The 27,689-nt window shown below is 42.5% G+C and overlaps 1 long non-coding RNA gene across 1 annotated transcript; it reads left to right on the top strand.

The window, feature by feature from the left end:
• The first annotated feature begins 2,749 nt into the window (after positions 1-2,749).
• Positions 2,750-23,261, top strand: LOC122673070. Its single transcript, XR_006334573.1, has 3 exons — positions 2,750-2,785; positions 21,959-22,177; positions 23,166-23,261. It is a non-coding gene; the product is annotated as an uncharacterized LOC122673070 (long non-coding RNA).
• Positions 23,262-27,689: the final 4,428 nt, after the last annotated feature.

The following is a 27,689-nucleotide window of genomic DNA, read 5'->3' as shown; positions in this document are numbered from 1 at the left end:
TCTTGCTAAGCCATTTCGAGTGCTCCCCCCATTCCACCCCCCAAGTAGATCAGAGAGCTGTTTTTTTCCTCCATTTATCTCAGTACAGCCTTGACCATGTAGCTGGGGATGGTTAGAGCCTCAGAAATTAGGCCTGCTCTGAGGCTTTCTCTTTTATCTTGTCCCTGCTGGCCATTCCGTCTTCTTTTATTGCTGCCCACATGGATGGGCTCAAAAAACACACACATCTGCCTGCTGGAAAGATATTCACGGTTCCCCAAACTAAGACAACAGAGCATACAGTGATGATGCTGTGAATAGCACTGGTGAGGGATTCAGAGTCTGGGCTGTGATCTTGACTGTGTCCTAATCACCCCAAAAACTTTGGGGGAAGTCCTGTCACTTCTCAGGGGTTTAAGGAGACTAGGGTGTGGTGGCACTGGTGGGGAGTCTGCTCAGGGCTATGGGAAAGGGAAACAGAGGCCAGGAGAGGAAGCTTCTAACACTTTCCACCCATCCCAATTGTGGCAGTTCCACTTTTATTGGTTAATTGGTTTATTGGAATCCTTCAGAAGCTTTGATTTAAAGAAAGGCTTACAAAGTTGAAATAATTTCAAAACCACTTAACTATGATCTCTTACCTGTGAAATTCTGATTTTATGATTTTTTCCAGTGTTTGTTAGATTTTGGACATTTTGCAAAGTGTTATTGCTGGCTGGTGCAGCAGATTGCTCATCAACTTCTGTGTTCTTTTATGGAGTATATTAAAGACTATAAAGAGACATATAGTGATTTTTTGTTATTTCTTCTAGAGGGATGGCTGTTGTCTTAATGATTACAGCAGTGGCTGCCAATTCACTAAAGGTTGCAGCTTATAACTAGAACTTGAGAACCTGGTTCTGGCCCTGACTATGCCAGTAACCATGGCCTTGAGCATGTCCTTCACTCTCTTGGGAGGGAGGAAGTCTATGGTATGATTAGAAGCTTGAGATGTGCAGCCAGGCCGCCTGGGTTCAAGTCCCAGCTCCATCATTTGCTAGCTAAATGCTTTCAGATAAATTCTGTTACCTCTCTGTACATCACTAAAATGGGGAAAACAATACTCCCTCCTTCACTGGGCTGTCATGAGTGTTAAGGAAGTTAATCAAGACAAAGTACTTAGATGAAAGCCTCCCACAAATTACATCCCCCAATACATATTAGCTTCGATTATCTTTGTGGTCTTATTTTCCTTGCATGTAATACAAAGTAGTTGGATTGCATGATGAATAAAGTCATCAGCTAGTTTATTAGACTGTATAACTTTGGGTTCATTGCTGCATTTCCAGGGCATAGAACAATTCCTGAAACACACTTGTTTGTTGACTGAATGACAAAAATTCTGCATTTCTCCTTATAAGAACTAGGTAAGAATCTATTTACAGATGTTTATTCTGTAATAACATGATGTTTCACAAAATTAATTCACAAAATTAAATATATTCAGGTGTTAAAATGAATGAATTAAGAACATCAACTGTTTATAGAAAACTAAATCTTTTAGTCAGGGTCTAGTCAGGAAAATGAGTGAGTTCAAGCCAGATAGTTCAGGAGAGGTAACTGAATGTGTGTGTGTGTGTGTGTGTGTGTGTGTGTGTGTGTGTGTGTGTGTGCATGCACTAGTCCTTCAGTCGTATCAGACTCTTTGACACCCCATGGACTCTAACCCACTAGACTCCTCTGTCCATGGGATTTCCCAGGCAAGAATACTGGAGTGGATAGCCATTCCCTTCTCCAGGGGATCTTCCCAACCCAGGGATTGAATCTGAGTCTCCTGTATTGCAGGTGGATTCTTTACTGTCTGAAGAACCAGGGAAGCCCAGGGAACTAATACACGAGCTAACTACAAAAAGGCCAGGAGAGCTAGAAAGCCATCAGGTGATGGTGAGACATCCCAGAGATTAGCTATGACCACACTAAGGTGGGTGGGGGAAAGATAAGGAGATGGCAGCTGCTTCCCAGGTGCTCAGAAGCAGGAAGCCAAGGCTGTGTAGGGATGGGCTGTCTAGTGAGGCAAATGCGGCTAGATTCACAGGCCTAACAGAGAGTAACCCGTCTCCAACTCCCACCCACCCTTCTTATTGGCCAAACCCATCCAGGAGCTCGCTGGCAAAGGAGGGGAAGGATTGCTGGTACTACTGCTGCTAAGTCGCTTCAGTTGTGTCCGACTCTGTGCGACCCCATAGACGGCAGCCCACCAGGCTCCCCCGTCCCTGGGATTCTCCAGGTAAGAACACTGGAGTGGGTTGCCATTTCCTTCTCCAATGCATGGAAGTGAAAAGTGAAAGTGAAGTTGCTCAGTCGTGTCTGACTCCTAGCGACCCCATGGACTGCAACCCACCAGACTCCCCCATCCATGGGATTTTCCAGGCAACAGTACTGGAGTGGGGTGCCATTGCCTTCTCCGAGGGGAAGGATTAGAGTTTTCCTAATCCTGGAGTGGTCCAGAGAGGTGCACAGAAGGATGATAAATGGATTTGAGTGCAAATAGGCCCAGGAACAGCACCCTAACCAGGTTGTGTACCAGGCATGTTCTGCTAACAGATGAGCTATCCTCCACAGGTCAAATCCAGCTTACTGCTTGTTTTTATAAATAAAGTTTTATTGGAACAGAGCCACAACCTATATTACATACTGTCTATGCCTGTTTTTGTGCTACATGGGCAGAGTTGAGTTGTTGGAGCAGAGACCATATGGCCTGAAAAGATGAAAGCATTCACTGGATGACTTTTTCAGATTACGTCTAACTCTTACAACTGACCACCAGGTAAGTAATACTATCTTTCTTTTACAAATGGGGAAACAGCCTCAGAAATTGTGCCTGACTTTCCTGAGGGTGAGCACATCTGGCTTGACTGTAACCAACATTTGATCTCCATCCAGTATGTTACCAAAGTCCAAGAGCTCTCATTGCAGGCCTCTGCCTTCCTCACCACCCAGGTGACCTCCACTTTGTCCTTCCTGCCCTGCTGAACCGCCCACAGCTCCTGTGCCTCTGCAGGAGCAAACGCATGCCTTGGTTTGCTATTTCTCCCATATTATATCTCTGTTCCCCCTTGCTTCCCCATCAAATTCATGGCAGCTGAGGAGTCGGAGATTGCCTGAGTTGGAACAGGCCTTGGGTCATTTCACAGGAGAGATTCAGAAACATTCTGCAGCCCGAGGCTCCCTGTTTGTTAGATTGTCCCTACGAGGCAGGCAGCTGGCCCTTAAGGAACTCACTTCTCCCCTCCTTGTCTGCACAGTCATCACAACTAAGCAGTAAGAGCAAAAGATTTGGGAGAATGTCTCAGACATAATGGAAATCAATGTTAAAAAGAGATTTGCTTTACAAAATTTACAGGACAGCCAATGCTTTAGGAATGCTTCTCCCATAAAGCTAAGTACACCTGTCTGATGAAAAAAGGAATCTCTCAAAGTGGAATGTTATTGCCAATATTTCTCTGCATGGCTTGGAGAGTCAACTAAGGTGATGGCATTTATGAGTCAAGCCGTGTTGTTTTTGTGCACAAGCACCACAGCAAAGAGAAAGCTGCCGAAATATACATGAATTTATCTTAGCTGAGAGCTGACTGTGAGCGAGACAACGCTTGCATTTGCTTTGCTTACACAGATGGCAAGAGATTGCATCTCTGGGAATAATTTAAATGGGTAAATGGGATGCATGCAAGGTTAATGAAATTAGGATTTACATGTGATGACACACAAAAAGGGCAGAGCCCGGCTGCGGTGGTATTTGGTATTATTTGACTTAGCATTTAGCCAACACAGGTATTTTTATAATGGAATGAGCATTCTCTTTTGCCTCCATAAAAGCTATACTTTTGACCCACTCCTCACAGAATAACTGACACCAGCAGTGTTTTGAAAACCACGAGAAACCTCGGCTGACCACGCAAACACTCCTTCTGTCCTACTTTACTCTCTTCTCTGACAGTCAGCGGTTTGGAATGACTTAGTCTGCTTCACAGGAGCTGGCAAAGGACTTCGGCCACAAGGAAGATTGCAGAGGCCCTGTCATCCTTAGTTCAGGCAGCAGCCAGTTGCTTCTAAGAGGCTCTGGAGCTCAAGGGTCTATATCCATGTGGGTAAATTTGTAACCTCCTAGATTCAGAAATTCACAATTATTTCATGACAGTAATATGATGGAAAGGGGAAAGTTTGGGCTTCAGAGAGTAAAAGATCCAGATTTAAATCCTTTTATTGTCCTCTCATAAGTCTGATTCTCTCCAGGTCTGAGAAGGAGGTGGGGATGTCCCTATGATAGGCTGAATAAATCCCCCAAAGAGGTCCAAGTCCTAAGCCTTGGAATACTGGGAATGTCACCTCATGTGGAGAAAAGGGTCTGTTGCAGACATGAGTTAAGGATCCTGAGATGGAGCTTATCCTGGATTATCTGGGTCAGTCTCTTATAAGAAGGAGCTTCCTAGGTGGCACTAGTGGTAAAGAACACTCCTGCCAATGCAGCAGACATAAGAGATGCGGGTTCCATCCCTGGGTCGTGAAGATCCCCTGGAGGAGGGCATGGCAACTCACTCTAGTACTCTTGCATGAAGAATCCTATGGACAGAGGAGTCTGGTGGACTATAGTCCATAGGGTTGCAAAGAGTCAGGCATGACTGAAGTGACTTAGCGCCCACACACTTATAAGAAGGAGGCAGAGGGCTCTCTGACACAGAGAGGAATAGGGCAGTGTGCTAAGGACAGAAGCGTCTGAGGGTGTTATGTACTGGCTTTGAATATGGAGGAAGGAATTGCAAGCCACGGACTACAAGGACTGCTGGCAGCCACCAGAAGTTAAGAAAAGGCAGAAAAGTGAGTTCTCCCTTCGAGCCTCGAGGGGAGCATGACCCTGCTGACACCTTGACTCTCACCCCCTGAAACTGGCTTTGGACTTCTATCCTCCAGAGCTGTGAGAGAATAAACATTTGCTGCTTTAAGCCACCAAGTTTGTCGTATTTGTTACAGCAGCCACAGGAAACCAATATGATCTCCTACCATGGTGGTGGTGCATAAGAGTAGTGCCTGAGAAAGGATGCCAAGAGAGCCAGAAAAATCATGTCCAAAGCTAGGGGCAGGATTTAAAGTGATTAGAAGTATCTGAGGTGACTTTGGGGACCGACTCTAGTAGTTGTGAGAATAAACCCCCTCACACACACACACACACAGCTTAGGCTGGAGTGTAAGGAATCGCTCCTGTTATTGGCAGTTAGTGTCTGGCATAGCTTCTGCCCACTGTCACCTGAGTATCTTCCCTCTGCTGTTATTTGACAGCCATCCCAGTCTCCATCCTACCCACCTGATGCACAGGCATGTCACCGTGTCAACTGGGACTCATTCCCCAGATGATGGTGAGTGGCATACCTTCTGGATTCCATGTCCCTGATCAGGAGCTGACTTCCACCCCGTTTTCCCTTTCTTTTGCTGGGGAGTACAGGTCAGAGGATGTAGGAGATAGCTGGGTAATCGAGGCGGCCCATCAGGAATACCAGAGGACCCAGGGGCGGGATTGGGGGAGAAGCTATGGTTGAGGGAAAGCCTATCTGGTCGGCCACGTGGCTCAGACTCAGGCTATTGCCTTTGAGCTAAAGAAAGCTACCACTGTCCTTGTCCTCACCCCAAAGGCTCCGAAGCTCTCTCCACAGAGCTTGAGCATGACAGCTCTTCTGCCTGCTTGAGTAAGCTTGACAGGTGAGAGCCCTGATGGGGCTTTAAAGCCACATTCAGATGGTCTAGACATATGGCCAATGTTGAGACTGACTCACAGAGTTCTTGAGGCTTTGGAAGAAGGTCACACATATATACATACACTCAAACCCCTCAGGGTTGCTTAGTGTGTGAACTTCGGTCTTCCCATGAGCAGAGCCCCCAAATAACCATCAGCACAGTTAAAAATGACAGCCACCAAAGCAGCAATAATCATTAGAAAAGGTCCATTTTCCTGCCTTCCAAGAAGTGTCAAAGACTTTTGCAAAAACTCTGGATACTTGCTCATGTGCTCAAGCCTTCTGGACATCTGTTTGCATGAGGAGATAAAGAGCATCTCTAGAGAAAGGTAGCCTGAAGTCAGGGAGAAGCAGGGAGACAAGTTAGGTTCAGCACTTGGGGCCAGTCTAAGAGCATCATGGTATCTGCAGCCCATTGTCTCCTGGTCCAGCCTGGAAGTGGAAGTTGGAGGATGGATGAGTTAGAATGAATGGCAAAACCTTCCTGAAACCCTCCTGCCCATCTCTTATGGACTCAAAGCCACTGTTGCTTCTCCAGGCTGTCCAAGGGAGATCCAGGACAGCTGGGCTGGTAGTTCTAAGTCTGACCTAAGAAAGCAAGTTGATCCTCAGCCAGGGAGGAAAGGGTCATTTATTCACAAATAGCCACAGCCCTGCTGTTAGGACAATGAGCTTTCCTCATACTGGGCTGGATGGTGCTGAATCTGAGAACAATTATGCTCTCCTTGGTGAGCTGAGTGAGTGAGGAAACCAGATACAGCCTTTACTGATGGGGAAAATGGACTAAAATTCAGCTTCTACTACTTCTGTCCTTATCTTATAGCCTGAGCTCACAACTGTCCCTTCCAGATCCAGTGACAGAGCAGAGAAAGACCCCATCAACATGTGGTTTGCAATATAATAACAAGAGGAAATTAAGACGGGCAGAGAACCCCAAGGCAGGGGGACCCCAGACATTTGGGGGTACCTGGAAAAGGGAGCTTTACAGAAGGATGTGGGGTTGGCACAAGTCAGGAAAGAAGTTGCCAGCATTGGGCATGTTTCTTTAGAAGGTCTTAAGCTATCAGACCTTCCCCAGGGGATCCAAAATAACAGCAAGTTCAATAAAGCACCAGTGTTTGTTTCCCTACTCTGAGATCCATTAGACTCCTTAGTAAAGAACTCCACATGCTTGCACATGATTGGCTCAGATGGTATGGGTGGGGCTAAGGCCAGGGAGAGCCGTGACAGCCCAGCTTTCTTTAGAGGATTCTGGCTGGACTAGAATCCTGGCTGGACTAGGGTTGGAAAATTCTCAGGCCAGGAGAAGCAGAGAATGACCAGATTACCCAATTATTACCCTGTCTTGGTAAGGCATACTCTCTGAGACTGGAAAGGTGTGGGCCTGTCCTACTCCAGCTACGACCATTTCCCTGAAAATGCGGCAGAACGCTGAGTACAACTCCATGTGTGGCCAGGAGACCATGCTGCAAAAGGGTTAAGCACACTGACTTGAAATGAAGATGGCCTCAGATAGGGTAGGGCCTGGTTCTGCCACACAATAGCTCTGAGACTGTGAGCTGTGAGTTGGGCAATTAACCCAACTATTCATGACTTAGTTCCCCACTTACTGAGTAGTAATAATCATGCTATTTCCTCATCGAGTTCTTGGGAGGATTGAGATAACACAAGTAAATACTTGGCCCAGAACTTGGCTGTGTTAGTTTCCTACGGCTGCTGTAACAAATTCCCACAACCTTAATGGCATAAAGCAAAACAATTTTCGTGTCTTACAACACTGGAAGAAGTCTGAACTGGGTCTCACTGACCTAAAATTAAGGTACCAGCAGGGTTACATTCCCTCTGGAGACTAAGGAAGGATCCATTTTCCTGCTTTTGCCAGCTACTAAAGGCGGTCTTTATTCCTTGGTTTGTGGCTCCTCCCTCCATCCTCAGAGCTAGAAGTATAATATCTTCAGCTCTATCTATGATTCTGATGCTTCTGCTTTCATCTTTCACTTAAAGGGACTTTTTGATTAGATTGGACCCACCCCACAGGATCCTGGATAACTTCTCCCTATCAAGATCATTAATTTTATCATATCTGCAAAATCTCTTTTGCTATGTAAAGTAACATGTTCATAGGTTCTGAAGATTATGACTTTTGAGAGGTCATTATTGTGTGACCAGCACATTGGCCTAAGTTGAAAGCTTAATATATATTGACCACTCTTATTTTTCTTATACCTCAACTGAATGTAAAATAATAAATGGAGATAAGAGTGTTTTTTCCTTTGATCTGAACACTGCTGAGCTTTGGTTCCTTGAGGCTGACAATATACTACAGAGGCAGTGGAAGTGGTCGTGGTGCTGTGTTGCGGGGAATGGTCTCCAGCAGAGGTGTCCCTGGTGTTCCCAAGGGTAGTATTCTACCCGAGGAGGAAGCAGGAATAGTTTCTTGTAGAAACTGTGACACCTAGCAGGCATGCCAGAGATGGCCATGCTAGACAGAAGCACTGATTCCCAGAAGAACCAGCCTTGGCATTTGGTGGGAGCCAGCTTGACAATAAACTGTAGAAAACAATGCCCAAGTAGGGTGTTCTTGCTTTCCTATAGGTTTATAGACTTATATTGTCTCAGAGCAAGAGAAGAAAGACAGTGATAATTACTATGTAGTGAATGTCCAGACTTCTTGCCAAGCACATATTTAATTCCACTGATCATGCCAAAAATAATGGGAAAGCCTTTGTAGAGGCTGGAACTCCTGCAATAGCAGGCAGGGGCAAGAGCATATTAAAAATGCAGATTCTTAATCTTAATATGTATATTGAGCACTTCATTTTATTTTTATGTTTTGACATCTTGGGGCTTGCTGACACTGGAAGTAACTGTCCCTCCCAGGATTAAATAATTCCCAGAGAGAGCAAAGAACTCACCAAGAGAGTGCCTTTTATATGCAAACTAGCCAATCAGAAGCCCATACCCCAATCACCATCTTCATTAGGCTTTCACAGGTCTATCACTCAGTTGGGTCTTACTCTTTGCCACACCATGGACTGTAGTCCACCAGGCTCCTCTGTTAATAGAATCCTCCAGCAAGAACATTGGAGTGCGTTGCCATTTCCTTCTCAGAAGTTCTTCTCAATGCAAGGATTGAACCTGGGTCTCCTGCATTGCAGGCATATTCTTTATTGTCATACTCAGGCGATTAGTTCCCTGTCCTAATCATTCCAGATCCAGGTACCAGAAGACACACACTCCATACCAGAGCTCACTGAAATTATTCAAATTAGCTAATCTTAAATGGCAACCTACTCTGATATTCTTGTCGGGAAAATCCCGTGGACAGAGGAGTCTGGTGGGCTACAGTCCATGGGGTTGCAAAGAATTGAGCATAACTCAGCATCTGAGCAAATCTGCTTTTTCCTTTTCCTTCCCACGGAAAGCACAATAAACACTCTTGCCCACTATTTTCCCTTCCTCCTTTGGCCTCTTGACTGTCCCTGGTGCTTCTCCATGTGGCCCTGCCTAGCATGGCTTGCTGAGTAATAAGCTGTCTTTTCAATGGTAGTTGACTCCTAATATTTTGGCCTCCTCATTTGTACATGCTAAGTCACTTCAGTCATGTCCAACTCTTTGCGACCCCATGGACTCTAGCCCACCAGGCTCCTCTGTTCATGGGATTCTCCAGGCAAGAATACTGAAGGGGGTTGACATTTCCTATCCAGAAGATATTCCTGAGCCAGGGATTGAACCAGGATCTCTTACATCTCCTGCATTAGCAAGTGGGTTCTTTGTCACTAGCGCCTCCTGGGAAGACTCCTTATACTTGAATAATAATAAAACCTACATTTTGAAACAGTATTTGCCCACATTTAACTCTAGACTGGTGTGGCCAGGGGAACCCTGAGCACTGAGCTCAGGGCTGAGCACCATAGAGGAGCTCTGGGAATGCCTGACCTCATTCCTCCCTTTCTCTCTCTTTCTCTCCCTTTCCTTGACTGTGACCTCACTGATTTGCTCTAGATGCTCCAGTCTTTCCCAGCAGCCTCACTGCTTATACCTCTCAGTTTATGCTGGCATTGTTCCTTTTCCCAGAGAGCTGTCTAAGCACTCTTTTCCCCATGCTGTCCCACTTTGAGAGGCTGGGGATGAGGTCACAGTGTGGCATCAGCATTTACACTGCTCACGCAGTGCTGTCAGAGACTGAGCTAGCATTCTTTCCGTCTACCCATGAGCAACAATCTGTCAATACCCAGATCCTGGAAGCTACGTGCTCCTCCTCTTGAACTTGGTCCAGACATTGCACAGATGAACCTTTACAGGCCAGTTTCATCTCCTTCACTGGGAGAGCTCTGTAGGTTATCATCCGATTTTCTTGTTTGTCTATTCCCACCTTACCTCTCCATCCGCTCTGCTCAGTCTAGAACTTGCTTCTTGGGTTTATCGCTCCTCATTAGCACTTTCTCCAGAAAAGGTGCCCTAGGTTGTCTGAGTTTCCTCTGAAAGCTGAGCCTGGGAAAGATAGCTATTTGGGAGTGATTTCTAGAATCCAGAGTGTGGGAGCAAGGAGTGAGATGGAGAGGGAGGAAAAGCCAGCAGGGACATGCCATAGGGCTGGTCACCATTGCAGGCCACAGAGGCTCAGGCCACTAGGGCTCTCAGGAAGAAACTGTACAATGCACCTCTGAATTGTCCTTCTGAATGTTAGGAGCCTGGGACATTTATCCACCAACTCCTGTGACCCTTTGGCAAATGGCTGCCTGGGGGGTGGGGGTGGGAAGTTAACACCTCCCTACTTCTGGAACGAGCCTGAATCTAGGCAGACTGAGCTTCAGGGCTTAAGATAAAGCCTTGAGGCAGAAAAGCAGAGAGGCCCGTGAGATGAAACTCAAGATGTGAAGCTGGCAGCACACGAGAGCTGTCTACGTTAGGTGTGCTCAAGTCAAGAGGGCTTATAGGACTTCCCTGGTGGTGCAACGGTTATGAATCTGACTGCCTACACTGTGGACACAATTTTGATCCCTAGTCCAGGAAGACCCCACATGCCGAGAGGTAACTAAGCCCATGTACCACAACTGCTGAACCACATGGAGCAAGTACTAAAGCCCACACCTAGAGCCTGTGCTCCGCAACAGGAGAAGCCTCCAAGACGAGAAGCCTGCACACCACAACGAAATGTAGACAGAGACAATGAATATGTTAGCACAACCCGGGTGAACCGGTGACGGAGACTCTTACCCAAAATGCTTTGGCACAGGGTAAGTTCTTAGATTTCTGGATGACTTTCAGAAAAGGGGAAGGAGAATTAAGAAAAATTAAGAGTAAGTTTCCTGCCAGCCTGGTGAAGAGGGGATTTGAGGTTGATAATTTCACTGACTTATTTAAAATAAGGAATTTTTGGACTTAGGTGTATATCCAACACACAAACATTTATTGAATGTTTCCTTTATGGCAGGCATCATGCTTGACATTGGAAATATAGAAATGACTAAGACACGGCCCTTCAGTCAAAGGGTCAGACATACAAGATGAGGGAGCTTCAAACACACGTGTGATATAAATGTATAATAATGGGTATCTGTGGGTATTATGGGGCCGAAGGATAGGGGAGGAGGGAAGAGTGAAGAGAAGGGTTTTGAAAGATAGGATGTTCAAGTTGAGCCTGAAAAGGTGAGTAGGGATGATTTATCTGGAGGATGGATGGGAGAGGAGGGAGGCTGTACAGAGAGTGAGAAGAGGGTGAGGGGAGTCCGAGGCATCTGTATGACTTTTCTATTGCTGAATAACAAGTTGTCACAGATTTAGCAGCTTAAAATGACACATGTATTTATTATCTCACAGTTTTTGTGGGTCAGGACTCAAGGTGCCCCTTAGCTGGATTCTCTGCTTCAAGTTGTCACCCTGCTGCACAAAACAATCATACAATTTTCATGGTTCAATGGTGACTATAATAGTAATACAAAACCTTGTAATATATAATCTCTGCAGCCAATTTTGATAAATACTGCTTAATTTACTCCTTTCACAGCCTCTGCCTCCCAGCAGAAACTGTGGTTCAATATCAGTTTTTTTTTTTGTTTGTTTATTTTGGAAGGAGGTAAATTTTTACTGAAATGCATGACTCTGACCTTGAAAACTGCATTCTCATTAATCTCTCCTTTTCATGAGTTTAAAAATGTTTCCATCTGAGCATTAATCATATGACTATGATGTTGACACTTTCCCAAGAAATGGTCAATACCAACAATAGCTCAGGAATGCATATTTTGACAAGGCTGAATTTGATGATCTGCATGTTTTGAGAAATTGTTGGCATTTCCAGCCGAGGGAGTGGCACCAAGAGGGCCACGCTTCGTGGATTTACTAGAAACTTATTTATAACCTTTTAAGCATATTGATTCCAAAGGGACTTAACATCTTCTTAGGTTATCTTCTCAGCATCTTTCAAATAATCTGCCCCTGAGCTAGGTCTGGATCCAGGGCTCCCAATAAGATTCAATAAAATGTTGTAATCTTAGGCCTGATTATTCTATAATTGGATTCACACAGTGTTTAGGGAGAGAATGTTGGGGTCACGCTCTTCTGGAGCTGTGTACTTTGGAATTGCCCAGGAGTCTCTGCATGCTTCAGCCCTAGAAGTCAGTCCATTTTCTTGGGTTGAAAGATGCATTCTGAGAGGGGACCTTGAATCTCATGCTCTCGCTCCTCTATTGTAATTGTTCTAAACAAGCTTCTTACTGAAAATTTGTTAGGAAATTATCCTTTTTATCTAATTTTTCAAACTCATCTCCATCAATTTTCACAGAATATTTTCTTAAGGTTATTTTGATCTCTTCTGTGTCTGGGTTTATGTCTTGTTTCTCATTCTTAACTCTAAATGATTTTTCTCTCTTTCCCAAATCAGGCTTAGAAGGGTTTATCTTTTTTTACTGATCTTTTCAAAGAATGAGATTTTTATTTTATTTCTCTTTTCTCTTTAATTTTTTATTTTCTAACTCTTTTTCTTTCTAATTCCAGTTAACTGTGTTGTTCTTTTTCTAATTTATTAAGATGAACCCTCATTCTTGCCTGGGAAATCCAATGGACAGAGGAACCTGGTGGGCGACAGTCCCTGGAGTTGTAAAGAGTTGGACACGGCCTAGTGACTAAACAACACCACCACCAACAGCAAGATGAACTCAAAGTATCTTTGATTTTAGTCTTTGAGGCTATTTAAGGCTATAATTTTCTTCTAAGTGAAGCTTTTGCTGTGTTCCACAGATTCTGTTCTAAAGTATTCTCATTTTAATGACTTCCTAGATAGCTTTCAAATGTAGTTTTAGTTCATCTCTGATACAAGGATCAGATAGATATTTTTTTAAATTTATAATAGTTGAATTTATTATTATTAAGCTTATAGTTGTGCATGTGACCTCGACAACTCTTACTTTTTAAAATTTATGAAGGTTTGCTTTATGGCCAAGTATTTTGAGTTATTTTGGGCATACAAATAAGCATATTTTTCTATTCAGGGATGTCAATTCTTATATATGTGCTAAGTACTCTATATCCTTATTTATTTTTTGCCTTCAAGATCTGCCCTGAAAAAAGTACATTAAAGTACCCTACTATTTTCATTTCTGATAGTTTTTGACATATAATTAGGGACAATGTTGTATGCAGTCTGAGAAACTTCAGACGAATAAATGCAAGGCCATGAGTTTACTGTAATCCAAGATGCCTGACAAAAGCTGATGTAAATTTCTGGGCTAGCATAGCTTCAGTCCAGGCCTTAAAGAATTCCCATGTGTAAATTCAAGGAACTTGAACTCAAGGAGACAAAACATCATAAATAAAAGTAGGAACCAAGATTACTGGATACAACAGAAAGAGTAAGTGTATTTAGTATTTACTCACAAATACTTATAGTGTCCTCTAAGTGTCAGGTACTATTTTAAATATTGGAGATACAATAATAATAATAATAAAAAAACCCCAGAAAATATCTCTGCTTTTAGTCATATACATTCAAGTTAAATATATCAACTATATAGTTTTTGGAAGTAAGAGTTGCTTTAGAGGAAGATAAAGGAAGGAGTGGATATAAGGAATATGTGTGATATGTGCTATGTGCTGTCCTGTCAGTCATGTCCAACTCTTTGTGGCCCCATGGACTGTAGCCCGCCAGGCACCTCTGTTGGTGGGGATTCTCCAGGCAAGAATACTGGAGTGGGTTGCCATGCCCTCCTTCAGGGTGTCTTCCCACCCAGGGACTGAACGCAGATCTCCTACATTGCAGGTGGACTTTCTATCATCTGAACCACCAGAGAAGCCCTGTGTAGGATGGTGACATTTAAATAAAAACTTGAAGGAAGTAAAGCAGTAAGACATGCATATTTCTTTGTAGTCAAGTGAAAACATTCTACTTGTTTTCCGTAGAGATCAGTCAGAGCAAAAATTTGGAGGTGGGAGTATACTTGCAATAGAAGGGAGTCAGGATGGCTGGGATGGGAGTCAAGTGGGAGAAGTAGAATGTAAGGTCAGAGAGAAAAGTTTAAAAAAGAGAATGAAATAAGATTATGGGAAAAAGAGACTATTAAAATCACTAAGCAGATATAAAATGAGCCAACTGAAGCTTCTAAGACTGAAAAAAAGTCACAGTTAATATGTAAGAGGCATTGGCTGTTTTGAACCTCAGATAAGACACAGCTGAAGAGAAAATAAGTGAACTGAAATAGAGCTGAAGAAATTCTATAGAATACAGCAAAAAAGACAAAGGGATAGAAAAAATGAAACAAGTCTAATGTATGTTTAATGAGAATTCAAGAAGGGGGGAAGAGAGGGAATAAAGGAAACTCAACATTCCAAGTCAAAAAGCCATGCTCAGTACTTCAAGAACTGAATGCACCAATTTTCAGTTTCAGAAAGCTCAATAAATCCAAAGTCATATAAATAAAGGAAAATCCATATCTAGGAAAAACAGAGAGGACACCAGAGACATGTAAAAAAAAAATCAAAAGAAGACAAAGAAGAGAAAAGAAAAATCAGCTACAAAAGAATGACAATTCAACTTAGACAGCTGACTTCCATAAATGGAAATCACAGACTATGAAGTAATTTTCATAAGTTCAAGTCTACATCTAATGCATATCTATTCTCTACATTCTATATCTATTGAGACTGCTTTTCAAAGTTAAGAAAAGCTATTATCAAATAAACAAAAATTGTGTTTCCACCCACAGATGTCTATCTGTAAAGGAAATCTGGAAATGTCTATGTTAGGGAAAATGAAAATTACCCCAGAGAGAAGATCTGTGATGCAGGAAGGAAGGAAAAATATATAAACCCGGTAAAGATAAAGGTCAATATGAACACATATGATTAGGTAAAACTCATAATGATTTGTGGATTAAAAGAACATAAACACTGATTAAAAGTGGCATATGAGTCAATTGTAAAGGTGATTAAAGTTAAGGTATTCTTGAGTTCTTGAGCTAAGATATTCTTGAGTTTGTGGAATAATGATTCCACAAATCATTATGAGTTTTACCTAATCATATGTGTTCATATTGACCTTTATCTTTACCGGGTTTATATATTTTTCCTTCCTTCCTGCATCTCAGATCTTCTCTCTGGGAAAATTTTCATTTTCCCTAACATAGACATTTCCAGATTTCCTTTACAGATAGATATCTGTGGGTGAGTCTTTGTGACAAAGGTGAACACAGTGATCAATTTTGGATTTTTTAGGTTAACTTTTCATGTTAAAATTTTTAGGGAAATCACCACCTCTCAAAAAGAGAAAGAAAGAAATATCTTTTAAAATTCTCAAATTACTAGAGTGAAAAATTGAAATGAGATGAAAATGGAGTCAATATCAAAAGGGTTAAGAAAAAAGAAGAAGAGAGAAATTAGAATAGGCCGCACAAAAGCAAATGACAGAAGTAAATTCAAATACTAATAATCCAGTCAATGTTAATGAGCAATCAATCTGAAGAGGTAGTGGTTATCAGACTGAATTAAAAATCTTTATGCTACTAATTAAAACTTAAAAATAGGGACAAAGAAATGTTGAAAATAGGGTCAAAGAAATGTTGAAAATAAGAAGATGGAAAAAAACATGTACAAAGTAAGTAGCAATGGAAAAAGCTGCATAATTATATTAATTAAATAGATCTAAAATGATATTTAGCAGAGCAAAATGAGTCACTACATAATATAAAAGTTTTGATTCACCAGGAGATTTAAAATTCAAAAAACTTATATACTTTAAATAGAATAGCTACCACACACATAAAACAAAAGTTGATAAAAGTATAAGGAATAAAAGATAAATTCATCATCACAGTGGGAGATTTTCATTCATCAATTTTAGTAACAAAACAGATCTTTTAAAAGTCAATAAGTATATAGAATGTTTGAATATTACAATTAAACTTGACCAAATGGATACATTTATCAGTTCAGTTCAGTTCAGTCACTCAGTCATGTCCGACTCTTTGCAACCCCATAGACTGCAGCACACCAGGCCTCCCTGACCATCACCAACTCACGGAGTCCACCCAAACCCATGTCCATTATGTCGGTGATGCCATCCAACCATCTCATCTTCTGTCGTCCCCCTCTCCTCCTGCCCTCAATCTTTCCCAGCATCAGTGTCTTTTCAAATGAGTCAGCTCTTTGCATCAGGTGGCCAAAGTATTGGAGTTAAAGCTTCAACATCACTCCCTCCAATGAACACCCAGGACTAATCTCCTTTAGGATGGACTGGTTGGATCTCCTTGCAGTCCAAGGGACCCTCAAGAGTCTTCTCCAACACTACAGTTCAAAAGCATCAATTCTTCGGTGCTCAGCTTTCTTTATAGTCCAACTCTCACATCCATACGTGACTACTGGAAAAACCATAGCCTTGACTAGATGGACCTTTGTTGGCAAAGTAATGTCTCTGCTTTTTAATATGCTGTCTAGTTTGGTCATAACTTTCCTTCCAAGGAGCAAGCATCTTTTAATTTCATGGCTGCAGTCACCATCTGCAGTGATTTGGGAGCCCAGAAAAAAATAAAGTAAGCCACTGTTGCCACTGTTTCTCCATCTATTTGCCATGAAGTGATGGGACCAGATGCCATGATCTTAGTTTTCTGAATGTTGAGCTTTAAGCCAACTTTTTCACTCTCCTCTTTCACTTTCATCAAGAGGCTCTTTAGTTCTTTTTCACTTTCTGCCATAAGGGTGGTGTCATCTGCATAGCTGAGGTTATTGATATTTCTCCCAGCAATCTTGATTCCAGCTTGTGCTTCATCCAGCCCAGCATTTCTCATGATGTACTCTGCATATAAGTTAAATAAGCAGGGTGACAATATACAGCCTTGACATACTCCTTTTCCTATTTGGAACCAGTCTGTTGTTTTATGTCCAGTTCTAACTGTTGCTTCCTGACCTGCATATAGGTTTCTCAAGAGGCAGGTCAGGTGGTCTGGTATTCCCATCTCTTTCAGAATTTTCCACAGTTTATTGTGATCCACACAGTCAAAGGCTTTGGCATAGTCTATAAAGCAGGACTCCAAAATATACATTTTTATGTGCATATGAATAATCTATGAAAAGCAATCACCCAAATAGTCATAAGGCACATCTCAATAGATTTCAAAGAGCTGACAACATATAGAGCATACTATCTGACCAGAGAATAAATGTTTTTGTTATCTATTTATACTCAAAAAAGGTGAGTAGAAAAACTCATAAGTGGAATTTTTTAAAAAAATCACTAATTAACTCATGGTTAAAAGAAAATCATATAAGAAGTAAGGATGTATATAGAACAAAATATTAATAAAATACTTAAGCTTATAAGATTCAGCTAAACTAGGATCTGGAGGTAAAATTAAAACCGTATATTTGTATTTAAAAAAAGGCTAACAATTAATGAGGTAAGTATTCAACTTAAGAAATTAGAGAAAGAATAATAGGATAAACCTACAGACAGTAGAAATATAAATTGAAAGTACAGATAGACAGGCAGAATCAACAAGGCCAAAGAGGATTCTTTATAAACATTAATAAGATTGATAAAACTCTGGCAAGAGGAACAAGGAAAGAAAGAAGAAAGCTAAATAAGCAAAAAATGAAGGACAAGGATATAGATGTGCCAGATTTAAAAAATAATGAGAAACCATTATGAACCAACTTTCTGACAAAAGTTAGGCAAAGTGAACAAATTCTTAAAAATATATATGTAACTTACTGCAGAAGATTCAAAAAGGAATGAAAAACCAGAATAGTCCTATAACTGATAGCTTAAGAATCTTCTCTTGAAAGAAAAAAGCATGCCTACATGGTTTTACAGGGGATTTCTCCCTAACTCTTGAGGAATAGAAAATTTCAATCTTACATGAACTTTTCCAAAGCATATAGAAATGGGAGCACTCCTCAACTTACTTAAAAAGGCTACTATAATTTTGATGCCAAATCAGAAAAGGAATTAAAAGAAAGGAACATCACAGAGTCTTCTTGCTCCTGATACAGATACTGAAATCCTTTGCAAAATATTAGCAAATTGAATTCAACATACATAGAAACACAAAATCTCATGACCAGGTTTGCTCTATGATAGGCATGAAAGATTGGTTTGATGTTAAAAATTTGATTAATGTAATTCATTGCATTAACAGCAGAAAGGGAAAAACTATTTGATTATCTCCATAGACATAGAAAAAAAAAAAAACACTGGATAAAATTTAACATCCATTCATGACCAAAACCTGTAGCAAGCTGAAGAATTTCTACCTGATAATAGGTAACTATAAAAAGCTTTCAGCAAATCTCATACTTAATGGTGAAGAAGGGAAGAAGAAAGGGTGTATGAAGTTCTTACTTCTTTCTCTAATGTGCTGGATAGTCTAGTCAGAGTAGTAAGGTGCTATAAAGAAATTAAATGTATAATAAATAGGAAGAAAAACTTGAAGGATTTCCTACATCTTGCAACCAAAAATAAGCCAAAATTAAATGTACTCTAGATCTGTTAGAATGAACAATGTTAATCTAATTGTTTTTTCTTCTGTGTTTACTTATGGCTTTAAATCAAAGAGCAGGGTTTCAGTAACCTTGACACTGTGAACATTGTAAGCTGGTTACTCTAAGTTTTTGTTGTTAATCTTGTGCATTGTAGGATGTTTAGTGGCATTCCTGGTTTTTACCCACTATTTTCCAGTAATACTCCCACCCCAGTTGTGAGAACCAAAAATGTATCCAGACGTTGCCAACATCCCCCAACAAACTGCTCCCCAATTGAGAACCACTGCCCTAGAGAAACATCCACTATGACATCCTGTCTCCAGACATTTTATGCACGTGATGTCAATTTGTTACCTGTCTATATCATTCACAAAATGAAACACAATTTCATTTAAGCCCAAATAACAATTTCTTGCAGCTATTTTCTTAAGTTTATGCTTTTGAAGGCTGCCACAGAGCTCTTTACCTATGACTGTGATGCAAATGAGTTTCTGTTATGAGAAAGGTTCTACCTACAATTTCGGGTTGCAGCTATTTTATTCTTGGCAGGTTGCGGTATGCCCAGCTCATAGAAAGGACACCACAAGAACAGATTCATGGGTGAGGCTAAATCTTTCTAACCTAGAAAAGCTGTGATTTATATCTTTTCCCTTGTCTGCAAGGGAAATAATTACAATTAGACTCTTAGAACCCATTTAACAAAGGAGATGAGTTGGAGGCTTCAAATTTTTCAGGTGGCGAGGAGGGGGTGTGGTGTGGCACATGGAGCTACTGGAAATTAGGAAACACACCTGAGGTGGAGAGACTGGTGGGGATGCATGCCCTGTGTTGGAGACAGGTTTAGCGCAGGTCATTGATACTGAGAATCAGATGTCTTGCTAGGAGAGCTAGACCACCCCCAGCCCAGTTCCCAGGGAGCTTGGAGTGAAATTCTCAATAGCTATTTAAGAAAACCACAATAAGCACTGGTTCATTCACATCTTCTGCTGCGCTGTGCTTAGTCGCTCAGCTGTGTCCAACTCTTTGCGACTCCATGGACTGTAGCCCGCTTGGCTCCGCTGTCCATGGGATTATCCAGGCAAGAATACTGGAGTGGGTTGCCATACCTCCTCCAGGGGATCTTCGCAATCCAGAGACTGAACCCAGATCTCCTGCACTGCAGGCAGATTCTTTACTGTCTGAGCTATCAGGGACTGGAGTGGGTAGCCTATCCCTTCTCCAGGGGATCTTCCCAATCCAGGAATCGGACCAGGGTCTCCTTCATTGCAGGCAGATTCCTTGCCAGCTGAGCTACTAGGAAGTCCCTCATTCACACCCACCACGTGCCAAACCTTTGAGGAAGCAACTGGTTCCCTATCTTATTTAGGACTCATTGTACGCAACAGAAGACTCAAATGGTTTAAACCACAAGAGAATTTGTTGTCCCCCACGAAGTTATGAGGTGCTGGGGTGGGGGTGGCGGTGGTTTGTTTTCCAGCCTGATGCTGTCATCAGAGTTGTGGCTTGCTTTCTCTGTGACTCTTTCAGTCCTGCCTCTTCTGGGTGGCTCCTTCATCTCAGGCTGGTAGCCAAGTCTCTGACGTTGGTTCCTGGGGCCACATGCTTCCTCATCCATCGCTTCCCTTTCCTCCATTTGTAGAATAAGTGCCCTCTTAAGACACCGGTTCACTTGAATCCGTCCTCTTGAGGAGGCTGATACCGTGCTCTACCCTTCGTGAGCCCACATGTCTGCTATCTCTGAAGAAGTCACTGTAACAGAGCCAGAGGTGGTGATATAACCCCTCAGACCTTATGTCTGCGCCACAGAGGGTGGGCTAGGTGCTGGCAAGTGGACGGTGATGCCCACCACTCACAGACTCTGAGTTGAGGGGACAGCTGCTTGTGGAGGTCTGGTAATTTAAAGTTGATTAAAACAAACAAACAAACAAACAACTGTCACACTGCAGATCAAAGCCTTCCCCAGACTTCTGTAGCTCTCAGCAGAGGTGCAGTTTGAGGCAGGGTGTGAAGCAGCCCAGTCTGGCAAGGCAGACCTGGAAAACTAATACAGCTGTGACCTCTGCCAGCTCCGGGCCAGTTGGTTCTCACACCCTTTCCTCATCCTTCTCCTGCTCTGCCCTGCAAGAGGACAGATGTCCAGAGACTGCCTTTCCCAGGCTCTGAGGTCGCTTGTCTTCTAGCTGGGTTTGCCAGTGGGAGGTGCTGGTAGGGGGTGAGAGGGTAGGAAAAAGGGAGAAGCCCCTGCCTCGGGCAGCGTCCAGCACCAGTGAGGTCTCCTCTGAGCTCATAGCTCCAAATCCTAGAGCTGTTCCAGGCCCGCTGTGTGTCCAGCGTCCTCCCAGCACCCTTGCCCCTTGGGTCCCGGTACCACTTCAGCCGGTGCCTCCAGCCAAGGTGTGGCAACCGGTCCCTGTGGCTGCCAACCTCTGGGTCGCGCCACCATCTCCCTTCAGCTTCTCAGCTCTTCCGTTCTCTTCCACCTCCGTGTCACCAATACCCACTAAATTTCCTCGGGTTTAAACACTTAGAGAGCCTTTTCTTTCCCCTTGTTCCTTACCCAAGCCTGGAATGTTTTTCCAGCTTAATGTGGCCTGGGGAAGCAAGGGTTACACGTTTGAACCAAATTCAGCTGAGACCTCTAGAGTGTTACTGACCCAACCTCTACACTTCAGTAAGCAGGTCTCTGTTAGAAATTAAAATACATCTCCTTTATTCTTTCCCCAGCCATCTTTGGAGTCAGAGGTTGAGGACATGATGTCCTTGGGGATGAAGTATTGAGATTGTCAATAGCAATAATGACAACTGATGGAACATTTAGGTCTGATTTACAAGTGATGCTGGATTTGCATTAGTGTGGTAGGTTTAAAATAACATCCATGCATTAGATGATATTCAGATTTAATGGAAAAATAATGACTGCATTAAATCAGGTTTTATTGTTATGGAGGGTTTTAATTTGGCAGGACCATTTTCCTTTTGTGATCTAGAAAGGGCTTAACCGAAGAAGGTGGAGCTTTCATGCTGCTTCTTGACCTATATCCATTCTGCACTCACCCAGAGATGATTGTACCTTTTGAACAGGTTAACCTTTTCTTTCCTTTTTAAGGCATTTTTTTCCTCAGAAAGTAGTTTTCACTTATTAAAACCTTACAGATTAAAAGTAATAAAAATTAAAGTCATTGTTCTTCCTTGTTTTATGAAATGGAGTTTCCATTGTGTGGTTTTTTTTTTTCTTTTTAAAGAGGAAATGCATCATTAAAGTCATTGCATTATTTATCAGAGAAGCTAATGAAATCATAACTACAGTAACTGAATACATGCTGCCCAGAGCTGGTTTAAAAAAGTGCCTATAAAACCCCAGTTAATCACCGTGGGACCAAAGCCTTTTATACTTCAGCTCTTGAAACCAAAACCTTTGCGGTGTTTGTGTAAAGGCCTCAAAATTCCTGACTCATACCAAGGTAAGAAAGTCACAGTTATAGGATGAGGGTGACATTGGGTCAGAATTTGCTAGCCAGAGGCAGGAGCAAGAGTGAATTTTTGTGAGACTTCAAAAGATGCTGAAAAGATTGCTTCCTGGCCTGCTTGTCTCTTGCTGCAACGTTACTTGTTAATTTATTGATCTTTCCGCCTGCCTAGGTCAGCTGTTATCACAGGGGTAAAAGCCAACAGCTGCGGAGAGGTAGTGGCAAACACACAGACCAGTCCGCTGTATTACCAAGGAGGGAACTGACGCTAAGGATGGAAGTGACTTGTTGAGAGTAGGGTGAAAACGGTTGTCTCACTGCCTCCCTCCTGGTGGCGTGGCATGCCTTGGGACCAGGGCTTTGAAGTTCCAGAAAGACTTGGGAATTGCAGGGCTCAAGGAACCCAAAGAGTTGATCTCCTTCTGGGCCTGCAGCCAGTCAACCCTCTGTCTTCCATGTCAACACCCCACCCCCTCCAATGTCTTCCCTTCCATGTCCCTGCATCTGTCCTTCCTCTCTCTTTCACTTATCATGTCATGTTGAGGAACACAAGGCCTGGTGGATGGGCCTTTACAAGCCTAAGCACACACTTAAGCAACCGGGAAGGCCCTTAGGTGAGGGGTGGAGGTCCTCCAGCATCCCACCAGGCTACTGTGGCCGTAGCTGGGGAGGGGGCTGGGTTCTCATGCTCCCCTTCTAGCATTAGAGGTGGCTTTATAGAAGTGACAGAGACAAGTCTGTTGACATTTTTTATTCTATCTGACTGACTGGATATTTAAGCTAAAATGCACTCAATTCTACACAATCTTTAGTCCATTCTTAGCTCTCGACCTTTGGGGTTGCATACCTGGGAGCTCCCCCATTCACACTCTCCTGGTGATGATATCCTGTGGTCCTGGGGTGGACACTTGACTCTAGCAGGACCAAGGAGGGCCTTCCTAGGTCATTTGGACTTGGGGCTCATTTTAGGATCTCTCTCCAGGCTGTGAATAAGCTGCAGATACATCATCTGGGAACTCTTCGAGACCTTCCGTGTCTAGAGAACGAACAAAAGAAAACAGAATGAAGCTGATACGTGGAGGCAGACAGCATGGAGAGGTGGCTTGAGCGTGCTCGTTCCCCTTCATTCCTGAGGCCCAGTTAGAAGCAGCGGCTCTGAGTACAGCTGGGCGGGGGGACAGGGGGTGACCTTCCCTAGATTCTGAATTGAGACCCAAACGCCTTTCTTCCTATGCTCTCCATCTGAGTGAGTATCTGCCACTGCAACCACAAAGGGCCCTAGGTTTACATCTCCATTGACTGATTGATCATTTCACTCCTTTGTAGGTTTATGTGCACATTCAGGGATGTTTCTAAGCACCTACTGAGTGACACGCTTTATGAGCTCTCCCATGTCTTTCCCACCTTATCTGTCTTTTTCATATTTTCCTCTTTATTGTGTCATTTTGTCCATGTCAGATAGACAAGGAAAAATGTTTTTTAATAGCTATTTTAGTTTAGATAGGTTGGAAAGCAGACTTGGTGAGGGAGGTTCTGGAGCATGAGTTTATGACAGGCCCTAAGAGGACTCGGCTGCAGCTTGGTGCAAGTATGATTAAGTAATCTGTCACCAGGCTTTGTGGTGTATTTATAATTTGCTAGAAGCTACCAGAAAAAGATATACTCCTTGTTCTTGAGATACTTACAATTAAGGAAGTGGGAAGGGGTCAAGATAAATGTGAGGGACTTGCAAATAAGGAGGGGAGATCTAGGAAATGACTTGGACCGCCTATGAAATGCTGGCCTGCTCTTGCTAAAGAAGATCAATGGGCACTTTTACAGTACTTCTCATTCAGAGATCTCAAGGTATGTGATAAATGCTGCTTAACATGGCTCACCATCCCTTGGGTACTAGAGATTTGGAATAAGAAATAACCAGGGGCCAGAAGGGATGGGAAACATATTTAATAGATGTTCCAGGAGGAGTTAGGTAAGAGAATGTAATTACCTGAACTGGAATTGCACCACAGCACTAGAAGTGAATAAGCTATCAGACTTTGGATGTAAGAAGATGATCATATCACTCTGGCAGCTCAAATATAAAGGAGCTTGGAAGTTAGTTTCATTGCCTATTTCACCACATATCTTTCTTATACTCTTATAGAAGAAAGTGTTTTATTTTTGAATTTCTCAAAATCACTATTTCTAAGCTAGATGCTTCCTGCAAAGCATGCATCTGATCCATCTCTTCTGTATCACCTGCAGACATCTTCCCAGTAGCCTGGAACTCCTGACTTTTCCCTCTTGCATTGCCCCAAGCCTGCATAAGTGATGAGCGAGGGAATCTGTCCCCTCTGGGACTTCAGAAAAGACAGACAATGATGCTTTCTTCTTTGCATCCTCCTGTTTCCTTCCTTCCCTCATTTCCGACTTGTACTTCTCATAACCTTTCCAGGTGCTGCCTCATTCCACATCTTTCCCCATCTCCCTTCTCTTCCCAGTTCAACAATCTCTGAAGACTTGGAGAAATTCAGGATGATGAGAAAGGCCAGTTCTGCTTGGACTGCACTCAGACCTGAGTCCTTTAAGCAAATCTAAGTGTAGTGGATACAAACTTCACAATTCTCAAGTTCAGCAGTACAAAATGGAGTGTATTTTTTGGTAATAACATTTTTGTTTCTAATCTTAAGCTTCCACTTTTTCTGATACACAAATGTAGGATTGAACTTCCCTGCTGGTGTGGTGGATAGAAAATCTTCCTGCCAGTGCAGGAAACACAGGTTTGACCGCTAGTCTGAGAAGATCCCACATGACCGGAAGCAACTAAGCTCATGCTCCACAACTATTGAGTCAGTGCTCTAGAGCCCATGAGCCGCAACTTACCAAGCCCATGTGCTGCGACTACTGAAGCCCATGTGCCCGGAGCCTGTGTTCCACAACAAGAGAAGCCACCACAATGAGAAGCCTGTGCACTGCTGCGAAGAGGAGACCCATTTGCTGCAGCCAGAGAAAGCCCACACAAAGCAGTGAGGACCCAGTGCAGTCAAAAATTAAAAGAAAGAAACATGGGATCTTGTTACGTTTAGGTGAAGTCTGTCCACATTTGTAATTTCTCAATCCCTGGTGGCTCAGATGGGAAAGCATCTGCCTACAACACGGGAGACCCAGGTTCGATCCCTGGGTCGGGAAGATCTGCTGGAGAAGGAAATGGCAACCCACTCCAGTATTCTTGCCTGGAAAATCCCATGGACGGTGGAACCTGGCAGGCTACAGTCCATGGGGTCGCAAAGAATCGGACATGACTGAGCAACTTCACTTTCACTTTCAATCACTTCAAGTTAAAAACTTAGCTACATTTGGGATCCGTGCCCCCTCTCCCCTCTTTTTTAGTAAACTTCCTTTCTCCTCAGGTTGGTGTCAAGCTTTAGGAAAGCTTGAGTGGTTTACTCAAATGTCCCCAGGTCATTACACTCTCTGTTCTCTATCTGGTCATGTTCTCTATCTGGTCATGTTCTCTGCTGCCAGCCCATGTACCTTGTGTTACCTGCTCCTTAAAATCGGCCCCTTCTGTCTGGTTGTCTGCTGAGTGTTGCGTTGGGTTTATCAGACCCTTGGTGGACAGTTGGAAGGAAGAAGACTCCAGTTCTCATTCATACATTTAGTTTTTCATTCTCTATTTTTGTACCCAAACCCCTAGCTTTTGAGCTTTATACCAAAGAACTGGATGCCTCTTATCTTTTTTCTTTCTGACCCTCTAAACCTTCCTTCAACCCCTGGAAAATGATAGTTATAGTTTTGTAGCCCAAGAGAGGGATGATGGGAAAAGGGGAAAGCCATCCTAATTAATGACTCAGTGTATTATCTCTCTAAATAAGCCAAATTGTTCGACTGGATATTTTTTGCATGCAAAGTAAAAAGCAAAGAACTTGCTAGAAATCATTTGTATTAGTCAATGCTTTTAAAAAGGCATAGTATAGCACCTCTCATTTTCTTATAAGAACCAGTAGGATGTGTGGGTAGGGGGATAAGTAGGATCAGCTGAAGTGAGCCAGAGTGTACAGATGAGAGAGGCTAAGCTCAGAAATCCAGGTTTTCCTTAGTAACAAACAGGGAATCCCATTTCATCTATGATCAGTCCATTATCACAAGTGACATGCTAGACCAAGGTGACAAACTAAATAGTAACAGCATCAGATTTGATGAGGATGTATTTCAAGCAGAGATCCCAAGGTCACCCACACGAAGAAGAAATATGTCATCTCTACCCCCATGATATCACATTATTAGTAGAAACATATGAGACTGCTTTCACCAACCAGGAAAGGAAAAAAATACCTCTCCAAAGCTAACATTTGTTTTTACCTGCAGGCTCATGATCTCCCAGTTCCTGGCCAGAGACACAGAGGATGCCAACTCCTAGTGCTACTCAGGTGGCCCGTTTGAACTTGGTTCTTGCTCCTAGAAAACTCTGAGATATTTTCTTTTTTGTTTTTTTTTTTTAAATTTTAGCATTTTTAAGCTAAATTTTAGCATTTTAACAGTTTATAATCTTAAGTTGGCTGAAACCTCTCTGTCTTGCACAATTACCATTTTTTTAGTTTTGTAACCTACATAATCAGAACAGAGCTCACACTGCTTAGCAGTAAGACAGAGGGGTTAGTTTAGATTATGTTTAAAGACAAAGGGAATGGTCAACACTAGACGATTGTGGCTTGGGGGAGGGTCAAGGAGGAGGGGTCATGGTCAAATCAGAGGGTGTTAAGTGGTGCCTACTAGAAATCTCTTAAGTTATCTGGGAATGAGCTCAGACATGATTTTATTTCTGAGACTTTGTTTTTTTTTTTCATAAACTGCATACCTAGTAGTAAATCGCTTTTGGAATCTGTATTAGTGTGTCTGGTCACCAAGGCAGAAAAGGCCCACTGATTGACTATACTTCACCTTAGCATCCAACTTACATACAAATGTAACATGTTCTAAACATGTAACATGTTCTGCTACAAAATAATGCCATTTGCAGCAACATGTATGGACCTAGAGATTATCATATTGTGTGAAGTAAGTCCAACAGAGAAGGAGAAACATTATAGGACATCCTGTATATGTGTAATATAAAAAGAAATGATACAAGTGAACTTATTTACAAAACAGAAAGAGACTCACAGACTTAGAGAAGGAACTTATGGATGCCAGGTGGAGGGGGGAGATTGGAGGGATGGGATAATTAGGGAGTTTGGGATGGATGTGTACACATTGCTATATTTAAAATGGATAATCGAAAGATCCTACTGAGGGAAATGGCTCAATGTTAAGTGGCAAACTAGATGGGAGGGGAGTGTGAGGGAGAATGGATACATGTATATGTATGGCTAAGTCCCTTTGCTGCCCACCTGAAACTATCATAACATTGTTAATCAACTATACTCCTATATAAAATAAAAAGTTTAAAAAAAAAGAAAAAATACTGTCTTGATGACTATGGCTTTGTAGTATAGTCTGAAGTCATTCATGTCAATGTATGACAAAA

Source organism: Cervus elaphus, chromosome 16, assembly GCF_910594005.1.
Source record: "Cervus elaphus chromosome 16, mCerEla1.1, whole genome shotgun sequence".
Taxonomy (NCBI): Eukaryota; Metazoa; Chordata; class Mammalia; order Artiodactyla; family Cervidae; genus Cervus; species Cervus elaphus.
Note: the sequence above shows the minus strand (reverse complement) of the source record. Positions and strands in the feature narration are given on the sequence as shown.